This window comes from Euprymna scolopes, chromosome 11 (assembly GCF_053919585.1).
Source record: "Euprymna scolopes isolate OS-2025 chromosome 11, ASM5391958v1, whole genome shotgun sequence".
Lineage (NCBI taxonomy): Eukaryota > Metazoa > Mollusca > Cephalopoda > Sepiida > Sepiolidae > Euprymna > Euprymna scolopes.
In genome coordinates, this window is record NC_136492.1 from 135,881,658 (window position 1) to 135,909,053 (window position 27,396).

Consider the following 27,396-nt stretch of genomic DNA (forward strand, 5'->3'; position numbering starts at 1 on the left):
CCTTCCAGTAGAAAGTGTATCAACCTCCCACTTCGGTTAGCTGATCTTCACCACTCAGGCGGGTTTCCGCCAGAGCAGCGATATCAATCCTATACCGCTTAAGTTCCTTCGCGACGATAGCCGTTCGTCGCTCAGGGTTAGAAGAAAAAATATCGCGGTCAATTAGTGTTCGGACGTTCCAGGTCGATATCATGAGTCTTTGTTTGTTCTTTTGGGTATTTTTCCTGCTTTAAGGAACAGCCGCCAACCGCAGTAAGCTGGCCAGCTCGGAGATGAACAGGCAATTTTTGGGTCACCTTTTCTAGACCCTTCCCTATAGAGAGGGTGAGCAGTGCTGTCCTCAGAAGGGCTGCTCAGACACTCAAGACCTCGCCGAGGCAAGCTGCTGTTCATTCAACTAAACAACGACGTTAGATGGATCGAGAGTCGCACACGTGTGGAGTCATGACTTTCCACTTACAGCTTGTTAGGCCTGTGGACGTCCCCATTTGTCAATCGCCATGTGACTTTGTAGAGGGTTGTCTGTACAGAAGATTACCGTGTTTTACGTTTGTACGACACGTAGAACACGTATATATATATATATATATATATATATATATATATATATATATATATACAGCGTGACCTATAGAAACGGGACCCAACTTTCTCCACTAAGACAATAACCAGTGACATGCTAAGCAAGATGACTGATTGGCGGAGTGGAGTGCAGGTTTACTTTCAGTGTCCTTCTCCTAGACAGATGGCCTAACAAGACCTACGGGTCCATCTCTCCGGGTGGGCTTAACCAGCGCCTTGGCATCAAGCCATGGATTTCTACGGCCCCACAGGGCAAATATATATATATATATATATATATATATATATATATATATATATATATATATATATATATATTGTTCAATTTTCACCCCAAACAAGGCGAAGTGCCACTTTGAAATAAGGGTGCTACTATCGGGGGCATAAGTTTCAGAGGAATTATAAAGGAAGATGAGTGGAAAGATTTCTCTTGACATTACACTTGAATTTCTGCATGTCATTACAGATCGAATGCAGAATCTCACAAGAAGTGTTTAATTACATTATGCTTTCTTTCAGTGATACCATATGATCTATTTTTTCTTAGAAAACCATCGTTCCAAACTCTATTAAAATCCTTAGATATATCGAGGGCTACCGGTCTACCCCCCCTGTTTTGTCAAGTGAATTGTATATACGTGCAAATATTATAGTAAGTGTGTATGTTGTGAAATCCTTATTGATTGTTGTTCAGGAGCTAAAGGTTATGGACTAGAACTTTATTAATTAAGTACTCAAATATTTTGGCGAAAAGTGAGAGAAGGCTAATGGGGCGATAATTTAATGGGTAAGTTCTTTCGCCAGAATTTTTGAAAGCTGGTACCACAGACACGTGTTCTTGCAGTCAGGAATGCAAGATTCGGTGAGGCATTTTTGTAAAGTTTATATAGAACTGGAGGAATCTCAGCGGAGCCCTTTTTCATAGCACAGCCGGGATGAGAGCGGATCCACATTCTTTGGGGGTTTCTTGGTGTTTATGATGCTATGAAGGAGGTATTTTCAAACTATCTAGTGTTGCGTCTGTCCGCACAGGGAAGTCAGAGAGGGGGTTGTATGTCGTGTACAAATGTGTAGATAAAAGCAAACTGATTGGCAAGATATACCAAAACTTCCCCCCGTATAATAAACTAAGCAAAATAATAAATAGAAACTCTGTAAAATTATCTTTCCCAACGTCCAGAAAATTAACAAAAACTATAATTTGCTACAATAGAAAAATCAGCAAAATAAGCAATAACAACGAACTAGCATCAAACGAATATATACCAAACAGAAAATGTAATTGTAGAATACCTGAAAATTGTCCGTTGGACGGGGAATGTCTTACCTCGGAAATAGTGTACACATGCGAGATAAAAACCGATAACTCTAAGAAAATATATCTGGGAGCCAGGGGAACAGTGTTTAAGGACAGATACAGAAATCACGTGGTATCATTCAAAAAGGAACTTGGGATAGAAATTAATAGAGATTGCGTAAACGACAGCAGGGGCGTGAGCACAAAAATAAGCATTAGAAATAAAAACAAAAAGGTGACTGCATTAGATGACAGGATTAAGGAACTTAACAGAAATTATTAAACTGTTGAATTAAAATGGTCAGTACTAGAGAGGGGGAGGAAGTACTGTCCTGGGAAATCAAAAATGTGCAATCTATGTTTACCTCTTTTAAACATTATAACAAACAAAATCGACCCAGCTTCGAACAGAATTAACTAGCAGTACTTAACATTTTAATTGGATTATCTCAATTCTAATCATCCCAAGTAACGACACAAACACATTTTTTCAAGTAGAATAGATATGCATTTTCAGACAGTACATAGATTAGAACACTTCACTCGGCATGTTATACAAGGTATATACATATTTACAACACCATTTTAATTTATCCTCATAGTCAATCCAATTCTAAACCTGAAATGGTCTTAAATTCATGTACCAATAAAACGATAATTCATAAATAATACTTGCCACTAATACCAAACTAAACCTAACTGTAACATCCTCACAAGCTTGTTCCGAACATAATATAAATATACATACCAAAGTTTATAAAAATCTGTTTACAAAAAATCAACCATCGCAAAATAAAGGAATTTCGGAACCCAAAAAATGAGACGTATTCATTTTTTTTTAAATGGCTTAGGGCTCCCCGTAGAAACTTCACATAACTATGTTCTTAAAAATGATACGAAAATTAGGCGATGCATTAATATTTAAATGGGCTTTTCCGTAGCCACAACCAAGGTAAATGTTTCTCGCATGCTTTTCCCGGTAGGGATCCCCCCATCTTTTTTCTTTCTATTCCCAAAATGCTACATTGGCAAGAGTGTGTTTATTCAAAAAATCTTAAGAAATAATGCTTGTTAAAAATTTTCAAATGATATAATGCTTGGAATTGTTGAAGTGCTCATTGAAACAATTGTAATATAAAATGAAATACACTTTTCGTTGCCATCAAAACCTTGTCTTGAAGTTTTGATTTTGCTCACACAGTATATTAATGCTCAATTTCCAGAAAGCACTCATATATATATATATATATATATATATATATATATATATATATATATATATATATATATATATATATATATATATATATATATGAGTGCTATCTGGAAATAATGTGACTTTACGTTTATGGTAACGATTCTCGATTACGATTATACGACAAAATCAGGTTGCAACGTCGGTTAAAAAAATGGAAGACCATTTGGTAATTTCAAGTGCTGTATGTACTCAAAACCTTAAGAGGATTTAGTGTTGCCAAGTTTTTCGTGCCAAATAATGCAACGCCCCAACTTGCCCGGGTATTTTAGGATTCGTTATAACGAATCTCTACAACAGACAAATCGCTTTACAATAAATGACTCCTTTTTCACTATCTAATTTATTGTTCTTGGTTAAAATATATTAATGAACAGATTTAAATCGTACTACATCATGTAAAAACAAATATATAGAGAGAGATTTTTATAAGAATTTTGTTCACCATTTCATTCCTACTTACACAAAAATGTTTGCTATAAATCATCAATGGTATAAACAAACTAAGAAGTCATATACTCATCTTCATACCGTTAAAAGTTAGAGCAAAAAAAAAAGAACAATCATAAAAATGCCAAAGTTCTAGAAAATACACCATTTATGTAGAAAACTCTTCAGCCTCTGTTATCTTCTAGAGAGCCTGATTATAAATAATATAAATTCTTCTTCTCCGCTAACAATACTATTGAATTATTTGTACAGTTTAAGTTTATCACTGATAAAAAATACATGCAGGAAAACAATTTCAGGGAAATTAATAATACTATATTGTAAGTAGAATTGTTGCATGTTACCACGCCGTCTTTGTGTCACCAAAGTGACCTCGTGGTTGAGGCCAAGCAACGCAAATACAAAGTATTGCGTAATGAATAATTGTTTGGTTCGATGAGAAACCCAGAACAGCCTAAACCTATCAAACCCTATCGTTTATAAATGGCCGTTAACCCGGCTAGAATAAGTTATTGTTAGGAGATGTTGTTGGGTGTTGTTGTTAGCAGTTGTTGGATGCTGTTATTAGCAGTTATTGTTTGATGTTGTGGTTATTAGTTTTGGGTTGCGGTTGGGAGTTCGCAGTTACAGTCCGTCCCCTACCCGCATAAAATACCCCCGTTCATTTACCGACCGCTAAAAGGATCGTTGTTTAAAAACAAAGAAAAAAACAAAGCAACTGTTTGAGTTACTATCAAGAGAGCTGCCGGCATATGTATTTATAAACACACACCCACACACACACACACACAAACACACACACACACACACACACATATATATATATATATATATATATATATATATATATATATATATATATACAAATTTATTTATATTCTGTTGATGATTGTACATACATCAAAATTTATTCGTAATTAGAATTATTTAACAATTAATCGTTACAATAAAACCCAAACTTGCGTCAATTACGATTATTCGTCGCTTGTAAACTTGTTAAGTACTACATATGAATGATGCTAAATGGAAGTAATATTTTCAGCGAAAAGTCACATGAGGAGAGGATCGCCAAACTTCCGCTCGATATCCGGCCCGTAGCGCATGTCATCTTCAGAGAGTTTGGGTGATACACATTAGACTTTATTTTATTTTCTCTTTTGTCTTTGCATGCCAACCACTATTGAGACAAGAACTACAGGAATCTTACATCAACACTGTCATCGGAGAAGCGGTGGAACCCCCGGTATTTGATCACTGAGTGTTCTAATTGGGACCACCTGGAACTATACTTACGTACCGGTGAACTTTACGGTTTTCCTCGTGTTATATCTTTATCGGATGCGATCGTATCTTCGTCGTGTTTTATAGATGCGTATGTGACCAAAATATGAACATTGGAATTTTCACAACCGGGTGTACGACGTGTTATAACTTAAAATCTATCAGGAAACATCCTAAGAAAGAAAGAATACACAGAAACAAAGTATATTTTTTTGAAGATTACGGAATCTTGGTTGTCTTTAGTGACTTTTATACAGAATTTCCTATCGATTGCATCCACTGGAATACAAAAGTTTAGACCTGTTTGTAAACATATATATTTTTTTAACAGGGGATCACATTTTGGAATAAAATGAAAGGTGAATCCAGATCACCCAAGCCAAGGAAGAAGATATTTATAGTGGTGGAGTGCGACAGTTTGACGGGGCAGGGGCAAGAATTAGTAAAACCGCTGACCTAATAATTTGTTGGATAATAGCTCGTAGGTATTTAAATTGATTATTTTAGATTTTGTAATTGTGCTCGAAAACAACAAGTAAGCAGTTGCAATGATTATTTCTGGTTGCCGATTGTATTTTTTAAGCTAACCGCGAGGTCTACAAACTATTTATTCTAACTTAAATTGATTGACGTTGTTTTTGTTATTAACGATAATTTGAGGGCCGGCAAACTAACCCGTAGATGAGAGGGATAATCTTGTATATAATACGCAATTAGACGCATTTTTCCCATTGGGCGAAACTGTTGTATGGTAACTATAAGAGATGACACAAAGAAAAGTATTACGTTCACGCCATTAGCCATAATGTTATCTAGCTAGAGAATACAATTCCGTACACATTACTTCGTAATATTGAAATAAATTTTAGTCCGAGAAGCGCCATGGCCATCATCGTCAAAACCTACAAAGTTAGTAGCTAAAACTTCACCCTTTCAATACCGAGTGCTCTTACGCTACCATTCTACACCGAGTGAGTTTATATTTTTCTAACTTTCATGCGTGTTAACCGTAATTAAATAGCTTTCAGATTTTCTACACAAAAGCGTTTTCGAAGCTATTACAACAGCCACAAATAATTCTTTTCCCTTAAAATATCCAGCACAGCTGATTGGATGAAAAGTATTCACTCTACAATTCCAACATTGTGTTATTCAGCTACTAAACGGGCACTTCGAAACTAATCAGGACGCTATTTCTGTACGTACACAATATTCATACGTTTTAGTAACATATATTTCAGTGGATTTTCCCGCTAGCATACTTTTACATTTTATTGCTTATTTGTGAGAATATTACATTCCGAAACAAAAAGTACAGATGTATCTTTCCTAACACGTTACTTATATTTATCTTTGAATTCATGGATAATCAATTAATGCGTTTTAAAACCCGGTCGCGACCAAGAGATATAGAGAAAGATATATATAGAAAGAGAGAAAGAGAGAAAGTGAGATAGAGAGACTGAACTCTGTTTTTAGTTTTCATTCGAACACAATTTTTATTTACTATAGACACACCTAACAAATTAATGAAAAACAAATGCAGTGTAAACCTTGATAATAACTTAAATTTATTATCCACTAATATAGCATGGTACTCACCTCCTTATTTTACATTTTACATTACGTAAGGACAATTTAAATCAATTCAGGTACTTGTAATAATTTAAACCAGACGTAGCTCAAAGCCCCACCGACGTTGCTCTGAACACAACCTTTATCGCCGATCCCTGCCGATTATGAAAGCAAACATGTAAACATAATTTTATCAGAAGAAATAAACAAAGCAAATAATAAACCAAGAGGCAACGGCCTAAAATAATAATTTTTTTTTCGTTTTATTTTGTGCAATATAAGGGTTTTTTATACTGTAATTTGTTTTGGATTTGGTACAACGAAAAGTTCAAAATAAAACAGATAAGTGTTCGAACATGTTTTTGTCACATATAAACAGCCACATGTACGCACGCACATACGCACACACGCACACATATACACATCCTCATACACACACCCACATATACGGGCATACGCACAGACACGTACATATATTCACTTTCACGTATATACTCACGTTATTTCACACACGCTTACGTACACACATGTACGCACACATACGCGCACATGTACGCACACATGGGGAACGTCACTTACCCTGAAAGGAATTCTAGGTATGCGCAGTCAGAACACTCACCCCGATATAAAAGTCCACAACCCCATTCAACTTCCTCTTTCTTCCCGTTTTTCCTGGGTTCGTCAACCAGGCAAGTTCGGCGTCCATACTTCTTTGCTTGAAGACTTTTCCACGTGGACGACTGCTATCATGAACGCACGATTTTGCTGAGGCAAACACTCCCTTTGTTTTTCCCTTTCTTCGTAGGGGACGGCTAATTCTCCTTCTCAACTTCATTCCTTTCTTTTCTACGCATGTTGTGGTCAACGACTGAATGAACACGTGTTAACCTTAACCATTAAATTTTGACAGAAAATAAAAGACATGTTAATTTTATTCAGCGATTGAGTGTTGTTTTCTTCATCCCATTCGTTTCATTATTTTCTTTTGTAGCGCGTTAGGATATTTATATCCTGGTCCGCAACAAACGATGGTGACCCCATTATTTTAAAATGAAATGAATGAGTTTGAACGAAACACGCGGCGTAAACAAAACTCTCCCACACGAATCAACGGCACGAACGAAAAATATTTTTTACCTAAAAACAATACAAAAAAAACCCTTCTGAACCACGAGGATAAACATTTTCAAACCCCGCACAAGAAATTTAAATATAAAAATTTCAACCAAAAAAAATGGAACTTCAACAGACGGACTCCTACAACGATACCATGGCATTAAACATTCTATCCTTCAACGCGACAAATACAAAAATATGGTTCGTCCAATTACAGGACATATTTTAGGCTAAACGGGGAACATCACAGCGAGCGCATTATTGCTACCTAGTGGAAAAACTGCCGTTGGAGGTGGTAGAGGACGTCACTGGTTTTCTCGAAAATGTACCTGAGGAAAGACCGTACGGCACGCTGAAGCAAGCAATCCTGAAACGAACCGTTTTTTCCAACGAAGCCGTGCTTCGTAACTTCTTCACACAAGTTGAGTTAGGAGACCGTGCGTATTCTCAACTACCTCACCACATAAAAGCGTTGCTGGGAGACAACAAAAAGTAAGACAGCATCATGAAGAGTCTATGGTTTGGTAAATTACCCCCAAATACCAAGCAAATCCAATGTCGGAAGAGGCGGCAACAGAAAAGCTCGCCGACATAGCCGACGTAAGTCATGAAAGTTCCCGGAGCCGACAAGTATACGTCCATCAACGGAAACCTGACCAAAACCGAGACGACGAATTAATAGAATTAAAGTCTGCGGTTGAAAAGCTTTCGAACCATCTAGCCGACGTACTCCAAAAGCGTCAACATTATTCCAGAAACTACAACGACACGCGGCGAAGTTACAGGCGAAGAAGATTAAGCAGGAACCGATCAATGTCGCGACATAGACAAGATGTTTGTTTCTACTACAAGAGATTCGGCGTCGACGCGAGTCAATGCACTACACCCTGCGCGTTCAGAAAAACAGCACAGCGAAGCGAACCTTCCAACCAGTTACGACGACGGTTGTAGCTAGAGCACAAAAAAGGTCGTCTGTTTTATATCCGTGACAAAATTCACGGACATAACTTTTTAATAGACACCGGGGCGGAAATCAGGGTCATAGCGATATCGCATGGCCATCCAACTGGGACTCCATTTTTCAACATACAAGCCGCCAACGGTACAAAATACCCATTTTGCGAGAAAACTTTAAATTTAAACCTTGGAATGCGAATGCAATTTTTTAATGGAATTTCACTGTAGAAGGTGTGCCCACTCCGATTTTGGGGGCGGACATTGTAGCCCATTTCAACTTGTCTGTCGACATGACTCATCATACATTGACAAACAATTAAACGAAGATTTCGGTGAGAGGAACTACCTCGAAATTTTTAAACACCGGAATCAGCACTGCCCTACCAGAAGATTTACACGTCCGCTCGTTACTCCCAAAATTTCCTCAACTTTTTCAGCTGTTTAAAAACTCGGACCACATCAAGCATAGCGCTAAGCACTATAATAAGACCACAGGACGGCCAGTCTATTCACCCCTAGACGCTTGAAACCGGATAAATACAAATTGGCATAATCCGAGTTTCTAGACCTACTCCACATAGGAATAATACGGTCCTCAAAAAGTCATCACACTCCACATGGTACAGAAAGCTGACGATACCACATGGCGCCCGTGCGGAGATTTTAGACGCTTAAACGGTAAAACAGTTCCAGATAGATATCCTATTCCCCATATCCATGGCTTCGCCAATGGACTCCAAGGCGCCACAATTTTCTCGAAACTGGACCTCGTAAAGACATATTTTCAAATTCCAGTCGCAGGAGAAGACATTCATAAAACTGCACTGACCACATCATTTCGCCTGCACGAGTTCTTAAGGATTCCTTTCGGACTGAGAAACGCCTATCAAGTTTTCCAGCATTTGATTGAAGAAGTTTTCAGAGGTCTGCCGTTCATATTCGCATATGTGGACGACGTTTTAATCGCCAACAAAAACCTCGAAGAACACCGGCTACACGTGGAACAAATTTTTGAAAGACTGTCACATTTCGGTCTGAAACTAAATACCGATAAATGTGTTTTGGGCCACCAGGAAGTTCAATTTCTCGGTCATTTAATTAGCAAGGATGGAATTTCCCCTTTGCCTGTAAAAGTAAGTGTCATTTAAAATGTCCCTCTACCGACATGCCAGACAAGTACGCCGTTTTGTAGGCATAATTAACTATTACCGACGCTTTTTGCCTAACTGTTCCACGTTACTGGCACCTTTACGAACTTGTTAAAAACCTAACCAACAGTTAGTTTTGCAAGGACCTACCTTCGAACAATCGAAACCTGCTTTGGCAAACTTCACCAGACTTAAGTATATCCAAGAGAGCGATACAACAGAACTTAAACTTACGACAGACGCATCGGAAATAGTAGTAGGAGCTGTCATTCACCAAATTTCTGACAACAAAATGACCCCTATTCCATTCTTCTCTGCCAAGTTAAACTATGCGCAGACTCTCTCTCTCTCGAGAAAGTTACTTGCAATTAATCTTACAATTAAGCACTTTAAACATCTCCTCGAAGGCAGAAATTTTTCCATTCATACTGATCATAAACCTCTTACATTGGCACTACACACAATGTGGACAAATATAGTCCACGATAAATTCGACATCTGGACTTTATAGCCCAATATCCTACAGATATACGGTACGTAGAAGGACAAGAAAATGTTGGAGCTGACGCATTATCTCGCGCAATAATTGCTTCTTTAAATTCCACTCCACTATGTATGAAATTAATAGCACAAGAGCTATTAACCGATGCCACACTCCTACATATAATTGACAACACTTTCGTGAAGTTGAAAGAAATGCCGATACCTTTCGGAACAACAAATGTCTTCTTTTTTTTACATAGGCGTCACCACTTATCAAGGCTGATAGGCCACTCAAGGATAAGGCTTAAAGAGTAGTCAAAATGACAATAGAGTAATCGATAGTAATTGAAGGTCTGTAAATTGTTAACTTAAGTGGAACGGCTCATCCGAAACTTGTTCATGTTGGACTTGAATACAACCATATTGTAGACAGCTGGAAAGCAGGAAAACGGAAGACAATTCCACAGGCGTGCAGTTCTAAGAAAGAAGCTTTGATCATGGAATCTATGTATAGGTTTAGATACGGATAAAGAGTAGGGAAGATTATTAATAATGTTGTCAGCTAGTCTAGTGTTTCTAGTGAAAGTTTGGCGAGGGGGGGCATAGATTGAAGCTCAGTTGAACACTTTCCATGAAAATAACGATAAAGTAGAGACAAACTCGCAACATCTCTTCTGTGAGATCGAGGTTGCAGCATAGAGCAAAATGGCATCTCCCACCAGTCAACGAAGTCTCTTTTGAACCCTATCAAGGCAGGACAAGTCTTTTCTAGCAGCTCCTGCCCATATGTGGCAACAGTTGGACGTATCTGGCTCTTATATAGGTAGATAATTGCATCATCAGTGAGATAGAAGGATCAAACCATTTTTCCAGCGGCCTTTGCAACACATTTGATGTACGTATTCCATTTAAGATCAGGAGTAAAGGTAAAGCCTAGAAGCCTATCAAAACTTGAGGCCTCCCCAAGACGAGAGCCATTCATTTTAATTGATGCCAGATGGGGATCAGAACGTTGATGATGGAAAGATTGAAGCTTGGTTTAAGATGCATTAAAAGTAACAAGCCACTCCTTTCCCCATTGTACAACGTGATCTAGATCAGAGGAGAGGGAATCGGAGAGAACTTGGTCGTTTACTGCCTTATATGTGCTACCATATATGGTAGTGTCGTCAGCAAAAATGTCTACGAATGATGTAAGGATGTGATTTGGAAGATCATTAATGTAGATCAGGAAAAGAGTTTGGCCCAGGATGGACACCTGAGGGACTCCGGCATTTATACTGTGAGCTTCTGATTTTTGCCCATCAACTACTACTCTTATGAACCTATCAGAGAGAAATGATTTAATAAGATATTTCCAGCTATACCATAGCTGGAGATCTTGTGAAGTAAACCTGTATGACATACCCTATCAAAGGCGTTTGATATATCAAGAGCAATTGCCCTAGAAAGGTTGCCTCTGTCGAGAGATTCGCTAATCCTATGAGATATGGCTGTAAGCACATCTGATGTCGATCTAGTAGAACGGAAACTATATTGTGTGTCACTAAGAAGGTTATTTTTGCTGAGATGGTGGATTACTTCTCTATTTAACACAGATTCCAGCAACTTACTCATGACTCAAAGGAGATTGTTGGCCTGTACTGAAAGGGGGATAAACGATCACTTGAATTCAAGGCATACTGATGAAATTTTCCAGGGTGATGGGAAGCAATTTTCCTTAAGACACCGTTTAAACAGTTTTGTAAGTATGGGTGCTAGTTCTGGTTGAAGTCTTTTGAGTACTATAAGTGGAATACGGTCAGGGTCGGTTGCTTTACTGGAAGCAAGGTTTTTGATTAGCTTGGCAACATGACATACAGATATTTGTATGTCACATCGTGTGTTTTCTGATACAGGAGGAAATATTGGGGCTGGCGTCCTTGGTCGCAAAGGTTAGAATTGGCTGCAAAGTTCTTGGCAAAGAGTTTAGCTTTTTCTGATGCTGACGAGATTATCTCAGGTCCATTGATGATAGTTGGGATAGAGAACACGCTTCTGTTCAGGATTTTGTTTGCGATTTGCCAAAACTGGTGGGAACCAAGCCGCTGCTCAGCTAGTTTAGACTTGACGGACTCAGCATACAACTCTCTTGCGGAGTTTATTATTTTCTTACAATGGTTGCTGGCACTCCTGAAAGCGGCTTTATTTTCCATACATCTATTACGTTGGAAACAGTGGAAAAATGTATTTCTGTGCGCAATAGCAGCAGCAAATTCTAGAAAAAATATGACTGGCTGTTACCTATTTGCTGGAACTTTTTTCGAGTGTATGAAATTATCTATACCTACAATTAACCATTCTGTCAGGTCTGATACTATAGACGACACATCCTTTTAAAACATGGAACGCAGAGGAAGATCCGATATACATGTAAGGAAACTATCCCAGTCAGCCATAGTGTATCGATATACTGAACGATGGAGAGGTACGTCTGAGGACTTATTACATTTAATTTTTATCTTCATTGATACAACTGAGTGGTCGGAAGATCAAAGAGGAGACAGAACGGAAACTGAACATAGTTCAGGGAAAGTTGTGAGAAAAAGGTCAAGGAGACTTTCATACTGGCCGTCATTGTCGGGCACACGGGTGGGTTCGTGAACAATCTGAGTGAGGTCATAAGCAATGGAGAAATCACGACAGAATCTCCCCTCATCATCTGTCTTGTTTGAGTGCTGATAGAACTTGGCACATTTTCTCAGATATGCTTTTAAAGATAGTAACTCCGCTGTTATTGGGGAGATAGAGAGTAAATATATATCCCGCAGTGGGAGCTAGTGCTGCTCGGAAGCACTTATAGGGAAAGTTCGGATATTTTCTGGAGATGTCCCTACCACATGGAAAGCCATATTTTATATAGGCACATATTTCATGCCCATGGCGATCTTGGGGGTCAGATTTGGAAGTTAAGTTAGAGTATCCTTTAATTACGAAATCATTTAGGGAAATAGTTTGCCAATTCCAGTTTCGCTTAAAAATAAAAGGTCTTGTTTAGTCTTCTGCAATAGGGTTTCAACCTCTGAAAGGTTAGTACATAGACCCCTGATGTTGGAGAAGTAGATATGGTAGTGGGGGTCTACGTTGGAAGTTTCAGATCCGGGTTTAATCGTGTATTTTTATTGAAACTTTTCATGATGAAATTTTGGAGTTTGTGGACTAGGTCGTCAGACTTACTAAGAGCAGAACAGAGAAGGGAAAATAAGGGGAGAAAAGTAACGAAGATTTTTTTTCTTTTTTGTAGCACATGATAAGGTAAAACCGTAATAATTACTCAGTAGTATGGCATTGAAATGCCCCACCAGAGACTACTACACGGTCCAGGATCCATTCACCAAATGGCAATACAGTAGCCCTAGTACTTTGCGCCTGCTGATAGGCTAGCCTCCGTAGTGGTTAATCCAAGGTTCGGGTCCCTGACTATCAGGCGGATAACGTCAGCCCAGATAAAACGTTTACCTCCAGTACACTTACTCTTGACATGGCTACAAGGATAGACATAGAACAGCCAATTTTCGCCATATCTGTCGACTGGTCACGCAAAGTACTGCCAACCTAGAATACAGCTTTTTCTTCTCCGTTTGCCAGAAAATCACTCATTAAAAAAATTAGGACTGAGTGACAAATAAAGAGCACAAAAAACACCCTCGCCTTTATATTTCACCCAGCCTCAGACGACGAGTTTTCAAACAGTTCAACAATTTGTCCCACCCAGGAAAATGGCCCCTGTTTTATTAATAGCGGAACGTTTTCTTTGGCCAAATAATAATAGGAACATCCGTCGTTAGACCAAAACTTGCATTCCTTGCCAAAAAAACAAAGTGCACAGGCAAACAAAATCACCTGCATGAACTTTCAGTGTACCAGACGATAGGTTTACTCATGTTCATATCGACTTGATTGGACCCTTGCCCACTTCAAAAGGACATACCCACATCCTTACTATAGTCGATAGATTCAGCAGATGGCCGACAGCAACACCAGTAAAAGACATATCAGGCGCAACAATAGGCAGCGATTTTTATAAAATTGTATAGCGATTTTCGGAGGCCTTCCGTAATCACTACCGACAGGGGCTCACAGTTTCAATCAACTCTTTTCGCTGAATTCAACCATTTGTTGGGAACAAAGCACATTAAGACTACTGCCTACCGTCCTTGCACAAGCAGTATTATTGAGCGATTTCATAGACAATTAAAAGCATATTTTTCTATGAACGAAAACAAATCGGACTGGTCAGACAACTTGTCACTCATTCTCTTAGCAATTCGCAACACAGTGAGGGAAGATTTGCAGAGCACACCCGCATAATTAGTTTTCGGATCAGCACTGATTTTACTAGGACAATTCTGCGAAAACAATAGAGACATTTCCCCAAGGACAACTTTTGTGAGTCACTTAAAACATAAAATTTCACGATTAAAATTTACTCCAACCAAAAAGCCAGACACGAACATTTTCATTCCAAGCTATATTCACACCTATAAATACGTTTTTATCAGGAACTACGCAGTAAAAAACACTATGTCCCAATTATTCCCGACCTTATTAAGTTCTCGATAGAGGTAAAAAGTATTTTACCACATTAAAAAAAGAAAAGAAAAAACTATTGCAATAGACAGACTTAAACCTTCATTCATAGACGAAGAAATTACACATTACTCCTAATCCAATACAAGAACATACACACTCATAAACGGACAAAGAAATTACAAAAAAAAAAACACCACACCACAAAGAACAACAAAAACAGGTCGAAACGTTAATTGGTCAAAATATTTCAAACAATACATAACTTACTAAAAAGAAGAAAAGAAAAAATATACATAAAAACAAAAACGAAATACGTTACTCTTGAATATATATATATATATATATATATATATATATATTTATTTATTTATTTTCTCCCCAGGAGGTGGAGTCTTGTTTCCTCATATATACACACCCACATGTACGCACGCACATACGCACACACACGTACGCATGTACACATCCTCATACATACACCCACATGTACGCACGCACATACGCACAGACACGTACGTATATTCACGTTCACGTATATACACTCACATTCACGTTATTACACACACACACACGCTAACGTACACACACGTACGCACACATACGCACACATACGCGCACATGTACGAACACGTGGGGAACGTCACTTACCCTGAAAGGAATTCTAGACATGCGCAGTAAGAATACTGATCCCGATATAAAAGTCCACAACACCATTCAACTTTCTATTTCTTCCCTTTTTGCCTGGGTTCGTCAACCCAGCAAGTTCGGCGTCCATAGCTCTTTGCTTGAAGACTTTTCCACGTGGACGACTGCTATCATGAACGCACGGTTTTTTGCTGAGTCAAACCCTCCCTTCCTATTTCCCTTTATACGGCTATTTCTCGTTGTCAACTTCATTACTTTCTGTTCCACGCATGTAGTTGTCAACGACTGAATGAACACGTGTTACACCTAAACCATTTAATTTGGACAGAAAATAAAAGACATGAGTTTTGTTTCCTTCATTCCATTCGTTTTATTATTTTCTTTTGTAGCGCGTTAGGATATTTATATCCTTATCCGCAACAGTTTTTTTTTTCTAATCTTTCTTTGTCACACTTAACGCAACTTTTTTTTCGCGAGAAACATTAAATAATATTTTTTTCTTTTTTACTTTTAAACTGTGGTTCTTTACATGAAAAGGTTGGGGGCTGTTTCTACTCAGAAAGCCGCCATTTACCTGGGAAAGTTGGGGAGGTGTTTTTTCTCCAAACGCGTTAAAAACAGGGGTGATTCCGGATGTTTATTTCCAACGCCGTTTTGAACATGGAGATTGTGGTGGGGTGCATTGCGTGCCCATGCATCTCTACTCACATTTAATATTCTGAGAGCTTATTTTGTCGAGGGTGCACTTCTCTGCAAATGAAACGCATTTTTTTCAGTAATTATTTTTTTGGTTCTTGCCAATATGAGACCACTTGTTCCACCTTATCAAATACTTTTGCATATTGAAGATAATAATTTTTTTTATTTAGAGTTTACAGAAAAGGGCTGTTACAGGTGTGTGTTGTTTAATTGAATTCAATGAACTTGATTTCGTAACAATATTTTTTTTCGAAAAGTTCATCAGCTATTTTGCAGTGCATTGATTGCCTGATCGATGTGTTAAGTCAGATTACAATAAAACCAGGCCGTATGACGTCATGTTCCGAACAAAACCGATCAGATTCTGAATGACATCTGGTTACAATTATGCAGAAATATCAAATTCACAATGATTGGAATTAAAACTTTTGTGTATTATTTCTAAAAATAACAAAAATAAAACTAAAAAAAAATACTTTTCTTCGAACACGTCAGTTACAGGTACCGACCGACCGATAGAGAGAGAGAGATAGAGAGAGAGAGAGAGAAAGAGAGAGATAGAGAGGATTTGAGAGAGAGAAACCTGATCTTGTTTACATTCGAACACAATGTTTATTTACTTAAGACACACCAAACAATTTAATAAAAAAAAAAAACAAAGATATTGTAAAATTTATATTTAACTTGTAAATACTATTTTTTTTAAACGTGCATAAGCATTACTTTATTTTACATATTTTATTTCCTGAGGACCATTGGAATAATACACACTGGGTGAAATATAAAGTGCTGTGTAATTATTTTTTTTAAATATTCAACAAATGAATGTTACCATGACAAAAATTCACTGTTTTTTTAGTATTTATTTTTTTTAGAAATCATTGCACAACACTTTCAATCATTGTGAATTAACAGAAAGTGGTGCTTATTGACTTATATTACCGGAATATTTTGAAAATAGTATTTTCAAGTTTAATTCTAATTTTGCATTTTTTTTATTAAATTGTTAGGTGAAAATTAGTTAAACTAATCCTACCACGTCGGTTACATAAGTGCACGCACGCTTAGTCTACCACCCCCCAATATATACATAATAAAGTGAATATAGAAGTTCAAGTTTTTAGATATCATTTTTGTTTATTTAATTGTTAGGTTAAAGTATAGATTAGTTACATAACACACGACAGCTCAGTAACATAAGTACATGAAAAGTAATTTTTAAAAACGTATTCAGCTAAATCCATACGAAACGGCATTGATTAAATGGTTTCCTTTATTGTCACTACCCTGTAACGATGTGATTAAAAGTTTACCAAATGAAAAAGTGGGAGTCAAATGAGTAACGAAAACAAGGATCGCAGGAGTTTTTCGAAAAAAAAAAGATTACTTATGTTATTTGTGAAATATTTGCTTTGCATAAAAACACATATACTCGTATGCGAATAGGTAATTTTTAGAATATTAATAGATATAACATTTTTTTTTTTTACTTTTAGAATGAAAAAAAAACTGTTGGGTTAAATTAAGGTGATTAAGCAAAACGCTATTTCATAGAAAATACAGTTGATACATTTATAAACTAACAATAATTTTGGCTTGCATACGTATGTGTTACCTATTTGTGTTATAAAAAAGACTAATATTTAATAGAAGTTTTCGGGCATTGTATTAACCGACGTTCCATTTTCTCTCGTATTTTACAGTTTTCTTATTGATCGCCGCATACCGTTAAAATAAAGAGAATCTTAAATGTCAACACGTATATCGTACACACACAGATTACTTACAAAACGGTCTTCGCTTACGTGTTCAGAAAGGCTTTCAAAATAATATCATTATTAAACTACCGTAGCGAAAATTACATCAGTACTCAACGTTTATATATGGTCCACCGACATTGCACATCCAAATTTTCAAGAGTGGTTCATAGTATTTTTGCGTGGAGATCATGACAACGATTAACACGATTAAATTTTAGGCGGATACTTTGAAAACCTGCCCCTCACAATATAAGGTGTCTATTCCGACATAGGTCATTAAGAAGATTAGTTTTGGGTGTCCATTAAAAAAGCCATTATTAGCATCAGGATGTTGCGAGTGTCTATTCCAAAAGCCGTTCTTAACATTAAGAGTTTTGACATTGGGATTGGGCGTTGGGCAACACTAACAACAGCTGCACTTAAACATTTTACGAGGGTGGGGCATGTTTCTACCGGGCAACACCGGTTAACTGGTCCTGCTATATTTAATAAAACAAGAAATGGTAATACTCTATATCGTGTCCTGGAGTTGTTCAGTTCTTTGTGATTAATTTAATCCATTTATATCGCTGAATAGAAAGTCTTAAGACTCGGAATTTTTTTTCCGGAAAGGAAACTAAGATAATGTATAAACGGATACTTCTGAGAAATAACCTGACAAAACTTTTTTTAATTAATAAAATATGTTTTGTTCCGGAAAATTTACAGAAAAAATGGCTTTCGAAACCTATGTATTGATCCACTATGAGGCCACGGTCCAGAGGGTATAATTAATAAAAGAATATAGGTAAACTGATTTCATATGTTTCTTTTAGCTGCATGAACTGAATAATTACACAAGGAGTACATTTTGATAAACCATTATGAACTAAACTTTTAAGCCCGGACCAAACTAGGCAGTGGTCGAAGAAAAAATCATTGAAAAAAATTCCGAGGCGAGTGCTCGCCCTTAAAAATAACTGACCGTTTACATATATTATGAACATTATGATAAAAAGCATATATAAAATCGATATATAACATCAGAATGGTTAGTGGAGGTTGCATGGATTTTAATTCTTTTGTAGGTAAACTCGTATTCGAAGAGATAGCTTTTACATACCAGTTACTCTTATTGAGCGGTGAGGAATCGCTAGTCGTAAATTATGGGTGACCTAATGAGATGGGGGACCGATCATCGATAATTCAAATATGCGTTAGATTCTACCTATTCGTGTTGGTGACCTAAGGGGCAAATGAGACCAAATTACCTACGAATGTCGACATTGCCTAAAAAAAAAAGCTTAATAAAATATTTTATTTGTGTGAGGGATCCCGAGATAATGGCTGGTACAACATTCGTGAAAGAAAAAGCAATTTAAGGAACGTTAAATATATTATTTGTGAGTGAGCGAATATGGCTTTTTCCGTGTTATCGGGCGGATTTTTTGTTTTCGATGTGATCTCGTAGTTAAAGTAGAGAACTAGAGCGGCAACCCAGATGATGAAAAACTTTTGTTGTAGTAGGAAATATCACCTTATAAACTGCATAGCTGACTAAGGCAAGTATGACTATAATATGTTTAACAAACATTGGTCGGATGAGAAACCCATAGCAACCGAAACCTTACCCAACAATTTTCTTGTAAAAGGAAAACAGAGTGGGTTATAGTAACTAGTTCTTAACAGTCGTTGTTGGCAGTTGGTGTGAGCAGTTGTTAGCGGTTGGAAGTTCAAATTTACAGTCCGTCCCCACCTCTCAAAAAACAAACACCATCGTTAACTGACCGACTGCTAATAAGAGAATAGATTTAGTTGTTAAAAAACGAAACAAAGTCCCGTCCGAGTGACTGTCAGATAGACTGCTGGTGAAAAAATATGGTTTATATTTTTATTTTTCTCCTGCTGATAATTTTACATAAATATATGTTTCTTTTCTATCTCAATTATTTTGATCATTAATCCTTACAACGAGACCAAAACTTGCATCAGAGTCGATTATACGTAGCGTGATATCTTGTGAAGTAATGCAGATAATTGGTACTAAATCGAAATAATTTGTTTGAAGCAAACAGCTCTCATAAGGAGATGATCGTCAAACTACCGAATGTCATCCAGCCCGTAGCGCATACATCCCTGGAGACTTTGAGTGGTACACATTGGACATATTTTTTTTTAGTTCTCATCTATTGAAAAGAGAAGTACAGGAATCTAACATTAGATTTATCACTGCAGAAGCGACCGAAACTGTCCTAGTGAATTTCTGTAAGTGTTCGTATCAGAACCACTCGGAATTACACTTTTGTGCCTGTGAACACTGCGGTCATCCTAGTGCTGTATCTTAACTGAAGGCGGGCAAGTCTTTATCGCGTTATAATAACAATGGATACTTCCACTTATACAGGCCAGGAGAATATATCTCGGGGCTTAAACATCTACATCCCGTTCCCCACAGAAGAGACGTTGATAGCATGTGGCTGCTCTTTCCTCATTTTCATAACAATTGCTAGATTGAGCTCAACTGTATGTTCTCCATTTGCCAACCTTTTACTAAAAAAAACGTCTAGTCGAAACCACTATCAATAATTTCCCCGCTGTTTATCTGTGCTTAAATCTGAACATATATTGAATATTGCCCCGATTTACTAGTGTGCACTTATCCTCGGGTGACCTGAAACCATATTAAATGGTATATAATGCACTCTTTTATTGGTGTACATACTTTATAGATAACATTTTCTTTTCAGAAGTTCTTTATATATTAAATTATTATTATTATCAAATAGTAAGTATTATTGATTTTTAAGTCTAAAACGACTTAAAGAATACATACAAATAAGCAATTACTTGAGAGCATTAACTAAGAAGAATGCAAACTAGCGTTTATTCAACTCCCACCATTCCCCTCGTTCGAACATACTAGATTGACAAACATTTGCACACAAACTGAGCGTTAATAATTATTATTTTTCTGCATTCTCATTGCATTCGTACACTACTCATCAGGCTGATTCTTAGCAAATGGAGTATAATGTGGCTTCGTATAAAGCTGATGATCTCACTACCGAATTGCGTCGTATATTGATGACTGCTTAAGCATTAAAATGTAGTGTCCACAGGGATACAGTAATATTTAATATTTATTTATAATATATATATATATATATATATATGTATACACATATATACACACGCACAGACACACACATATGTATATACACATACACTTTCCTACAATTACTATGATCTTTCTCTCGCTCATTGTTTCTGTATATATATATATATATATATATATATATATATATATATATATATATATATATATATATATATATATACACTGTGGCAATCGCTTTTTTGAAGATTAGTAAAATATCAATATTTCCCTAAATGTACGTCACAAAAAAAGAAAATTGTACCGTTATAGTGGTGTATTAAGTTTAGTTATTTCCAAAAAAAATATTAAAATTCATGCTATATTAACGAAGTTATGGCGTTTTCTTTATTATTAAAGAATTTTTTTCTGGCCATCGCTTTATTGCAGATCTCTTCTAATTTAAAAAAAAAATACCAGGCCAGTAAAGTGTACTGATAAACAAAGAATAGTTGCGGGACTTGCAGTAGGATTGTCCTTAAAAAATTTTGCCACGGAGCTGAAATGGGATCCAAAAACTGTGGCTGCATTTTTGAACAACGCGAACATAAAACCAAGAAAAATAAAGGCATCTGAAAAAACCTTTTAGTTCGGGAAATTTGGAAAATTTAGAGAGAGCAACTGAAACACAAATAGCATCGGTTCATTCGTTTTTGCAAAAGCTGGAATTGCTTCAAGATTCAGGCATGCCCGATAGAATGTGTTTAATGATATTGCAAGGAACATCATACCTCTTCCATGGGGATTGGCCACATAATTACATGAAAATGAATTTCCAACAGGTCCTATTCAGGGATGAGGTCCATTCTACTCTTGACGGGCAGGATAGATGGACCAAATTTTGAAACCCCAACGGAACTCCGACAAGTTACGGAGTTCATCGCCAACAAGGAGGTAGAAGCATCATATTTTGGCCTAGAATAATTGGGGATAAGTTGGTTTAACTATTAGGGGGGTAAAGCTTATCGGCCATACGTATACGGCATTTTTGCATAATCATTTGTCGCCATGATGAAATGACCTACCATTTTCACGTCGCTTTCAGATGATTTTTATAGATGACGATATACCATCCCATTCTGCTTAGGGCGACTGCATCCTTCCTTGAATCCATTGAATTCGTTGGAGAAACACTCATGACTTGACTATCGTGTTCCTTAGACCTTAAACCCATTGAATATCGCTGGTTAATATAAAAAAAGAGTTCATGAGAGAAGAAAATTTATTTCGGAGGATACCTTCTGGGGGAACATATTTGATGTTGCTAGAGCCATAACTCCCTTGGCTTTCTCGGGGGACAACAGGTTGTTACAGGTTATTTAAACAATTGGGGAATATGTCGATAAGTAATTTATATGAGCCCCATATATATTATATGTTTTTGTTCATTATTATTATTTGACAAAGAAATATAATAATAAAAAGTTCGTAAGGCAAGATAGTGTTTTTTTGGCCCTTTAAAAACCTACAATAAAGCGATTGACGATGGAAATACTTTGATAAAGGATGAAATGGCATAACCTTATAAATATTGCATTAATGTAAACATAATCTGGGGAAATAACTAACCTTACAGGACTCGTTTTATTGTATAATTTTCATGTTGTTGTGACGTATATTAAATATTGATATTTTACTAATCTGTAATAATGCGATAGGCACAGTATGTATATATATATATATATATATATATATATATATATATATATATATATATAACATGTTGTCCAATCATTTTTGTTACAATATTTCAATATTTGTAAGCCCTTTTAATGTCGATTTTAAAAATGAAGTACTCATTTTTATCATTTAATTTCAGATATTTCATATTTATATTTTTCTCTGTGTAAACGTTAACTGAATGACTAGCCTGCGTCTTAGTCATTCTGCATGGATGAGCACATTTGTCGAATGATTCGACAGATTTGCACATGTTTGTCATTTGGTCACAAATGATTAATGGCGGATGACACGGCTTATTTTAGATGAATGACATTCAATAATCCTTTCACAATACGTAAACTCTTTTTCATCATTCGTTCATGATTTGTCTGTATTTTACATTCAACCAAGCAAAATATTATTCTGCAATGCATAACATTAAAAAGGATGAATTGATTAGTTTGACCGAATTCCAAATAAATGTCATTCTGTTTATTGTTCTATTATAGCTTATTTACAATCGTGTTAATCGAGTTGGAAACATTTGCAAGCAGCTATGTGAATCAGTTAAAAATGCCCATACAACGAGGAGGTAGACCGAAACTTTGTTGAAAAGAATTTGGAAGACCAATTTAGCTGTTAAAGCAGCAAGCATAGTGTTTATAGGAAATGAAAAATCACGAAAAAAAATAAAAGTGAAGAAAAACATGCAATTTTAACTAAAATACTCAATATGGTTAGTGATATAATTTTTTTTTAAAACAAACATTATAATAAACTGACAGGCAGTTTTCACCTATTTGCCTATCTTTTCATTAAAACCCTATGAAAGGTGAGTACACAAATCTTTTCTTACAGCAAACCGTAAGTAAGAATATAATAACAACAATCTTTCGATAAAAGATATAATTTTACATGTATATTTATCTTTATATTCATAAATTGTTTACACCTGTATTACATTTGCCACGCAGTTTTGTTTATTCAATATAGTAATAATTTTCGATACATTTGATTTTTTTAAATATAAATTATTGTTGAAACCTGTCGTTTTTTTAAATAATTATAGTAAACCTAACTATTCATGTTTTATATCTTTCAAGAAAACTATTTAAGTTTCAGTTTAGTATAATTAATAACAAAACTATACCAAATTATTCGTAATATATTAATTTTGCTTATTTTTTACTAGTTTTTATTGTTTTTACACGCAAACAAAGCACAGTGTCCCTTTTATGTAGGGGATACTCTCCGGGGTATGAATTGAAGAGATACTATGTAGGGATTTGAGTTGACCGATGTCTGATACATAACACTTGAACTTCTGCATCCAAGTGCAGTTGGTGAAAACGGAACCCTGAAAATTTCCACATCTAGCAATTATAAGGAAGAAACTGTGAGAGTAGAAGGTTCTCTGGCACCTCGGGATCCATAATTTGTAGAGGGATTTATCGTAGTATTTCCGTCGAGAGTCTACAAGTGGCCAAAACATCTAATATACAAATACTTGTAAAACAGGCAGACGGATTCAACATTTCGTCGATGGGACATGAATTAAAACCTAGCGGTAGTTAATGACTTATTGTGTGGGCGATTCTGTTTTGAAACCTGTCCAGAAGTTACAGAATATAAGCAGATGCACCTACCAAAATTTGAAGGCAATACTCGATACGTGGGTGAAGGTATCCTTTTAGAGGTACAGAATACTTTCAGGCTAAGGTAATATTTTAGCACGTTATAGAGAACCTGTCCTCCTCGCAGTCGAAGTAATGCCTTTGACGTGCCCTTCTAAATTCATGATCCCTGCAAACGTAAACACCGAAGATTTTAACGAAGTACGTCCAGATAATGTATCATTAGCTTTAGGTATTGGTTTGTAAGAATGTTTAGTAATTCACTTAACGTTTACAAAGAGAAAAATATAAATATAGAATTTCTGAAATAAGAATGTTTAGTATGTAATTAATTAAGTAGTTAAGCTTAGGCCTGGCAGCATTGGATTTTACCATTTATTTTTGTTCCCATACCACTATAGGCTTCGATTTCCGCAATTGCATCTGATATATGTTCATTCGTTTTCCTATTCCCCTTGTAAAAGAGCGTGGTGTAGTCAGCAATTTAAGCTATGTCAGAGATAAATTTCATCAGGTATATCATTTATGAATAGCTGGAATAATATAGCTATAAGAATAGACCCTTGACATTAATACCATATGATTTTAAGATAATACCATCAGTAGAGACCTGGATTCTTCTCTTATTCAATAAAGATTTCATTTTAGTAAGTATTCATCCATTAATAAAATATAATCTGATTTTCATTATAAGAGCATCGTTCCATACACTGCCCTATTTCCCTTGCTTTTACCAGTGCATGCGCATACGTTCAGGGATTTCAGTCAGGCTATTTGCAGTTAAAACGGGAGTGCCTAATTTATATTGCCGGTCGAATAGAGGTTTATTAACTGTAAAGTTGTGTACGAGGCTATAGCAAAGTGTAGTAGGCAAAAATCAGGAACAAAGATAGGAAATAGCAAGATTCGCCCTGCACCACCCGCCTCTAGACGAGAGTGATTTCTTAAACCCGTAGGGAATGAAGAAGGGGGAGACAAATAACAGAAGAAAAATCGCTCCTCGCAGATACATAGTCGATTACAAAGAATATTCATATCTACAGAACTACCTACACACAAGCTAAAGAACACTGTCTGGCAGCTTCCCAGCGATTTATGTGTAAATGCTTTGAACACGTTACTGCAGAAAACCAGGTCATTATCTAATGGGATTTCATGGGCGAGCCAGGGTCGAGGAGCACTGCCTCCAACTGATAAATAACGCTTGGAGAATCCTGCAATTTCCTCCAAATAGAGAAACGCGATGGACCAGAGTCTATTAGAGTAAAAACTGGAAGGTCCCTTCATGTGTGATATCCATTCCCATTATCTGCCAATTATCGTTAATTTCCAGTGTTCCCTTTTTCCACCTAACTGGTGATGTGTCAATGGATTGACATTCCTCACATCTCCGTATGACAGTTTTAACGGGTGCTTTTGTCGTGTTTGGGAAATTATCCTGACCAAGCAGGTAGGCGTCGCACCTCCAAATGTCCACTACCTTTGTGAATAGCCATGGTTTTACTCTCATCCAGCTCCTCTGTGTGAATTGCGCCTATCATCGGATCAAGTCCGTTTTTTTTTTTCATTGCCTCAAACCACCGCTGTGGTACTCGTGTCAATCGGTCAGCAGTGTCTCTTTCTGATGGAACCAGCGTCACGTCCACTGTCAGCCTTACTCTTCACGAACTTATTGTGAGTGCTTAGTCGCCTCCTAATGAGCATCTCGCTTTCTGCTTTTGTGCGTATTCGCGCCTTTCCAGTTAGCGCGTCCAAGACCCAATGGTATACGCACACAGAATATGTCTTTATGTGTGGTATCTTGTCTGCCATTGAAGAGGTCTTTCAATACGGCGTCTAGTTCGACTAAGTTGATGTGTTGAGAGTCATCTTCCGGTCGCCGCCAACATGCATCTTCCAACACAGTTTCACGCGTTTCCAAGGCTGCACCAATTGCTAGGGAGCTAGCATCGACATACACCAATTTCCCCGGCCCGGATCGTCCTGCTACACAGATTCTAAAGTCTCGAACATCATACGATGCAGCACAGTGTCCCTATCTTCATCATCCCAGCCCTTTGTTACCGAACTTACTCTCGTTCTTAGTATTCCACAAGCCCGACGAAACCAACCCCACACCGAAACGTACCCGACAAGTCGATCAAACAGGGAGAACATGATTCGTCGCGTAACAATGCTGGGAGCCTCTAAAGTTGCATTTCCTCGCTTCCATCGCAGTTTACTGCGTTCTATCCCGACTGTCAATCCTAGCACTCGGCCTCGTCCTTCAACCGCTTCGAGTTATTTCACTCTAACACGAACTGCGCTATATGATCTCTTATACATGTCGCGGGCACCACGTCTTCATTGCCAAAAATGTCATCAATGTAAGCAGATGCTGCGCGGCTCACAACTTCTTCCTGGGATAATACTTCCTTGAAAATTGTTCTAACTATCAAGGTAGCTACATTCAAGCCGAATTCCAGACGGGTCAGACAGTATTTTTGCGGTCGATTTACACAATCTGGTATGGCCACAGTGTCTCATGGACCCATACATATAGGTATGCTCTCCTGAGGTCCATAAGAGACATGTTAGCAACTTTTTGTCTCCGTTCGCGCAGGTAAGCTGCACAAACATCTGCGTTTGCTGTAAACACGCCTACATAATGATTTAGCTCCCGGTAGTCCATCACCGGGCGCACTTTGGTTTTGTTCTGCTGTATCACGGCCATCAGGACAACTAGGGTCCCAATTCACCCTCTGGATACGGCACGGACCAACCATTATCTATCCAGCTTCTTAGTTCCTGCGTGTATTCCTCACGGATTTCTGGCGGCACTGGGTATTCGGGTACTCGATTGTGTAACCTTTCAGGGGTTGTCCTCAAACCCCTCAACGATGCGGTCGACGTTCGGTTTTGAAGGCCAAATATGGCAGTGAAATCAGGTTCATTAATAGAAATGGCTGCACATAAAATATATTTTTCCCGCCGCCCAACCGCACTGATCCTCTAGACTCGAGAAACGTCACCTCCCAGAGTTTTTTCTGGCGTCATACCTAAAAGTAAGTCAAACCCCAGCGGTTTGCAACGCACTACCAACACATCGATTCTGGCAGACAAACCTTCATCATCCCACCAATCGTTTCGAAATTCACGTTAGTTTTTCTT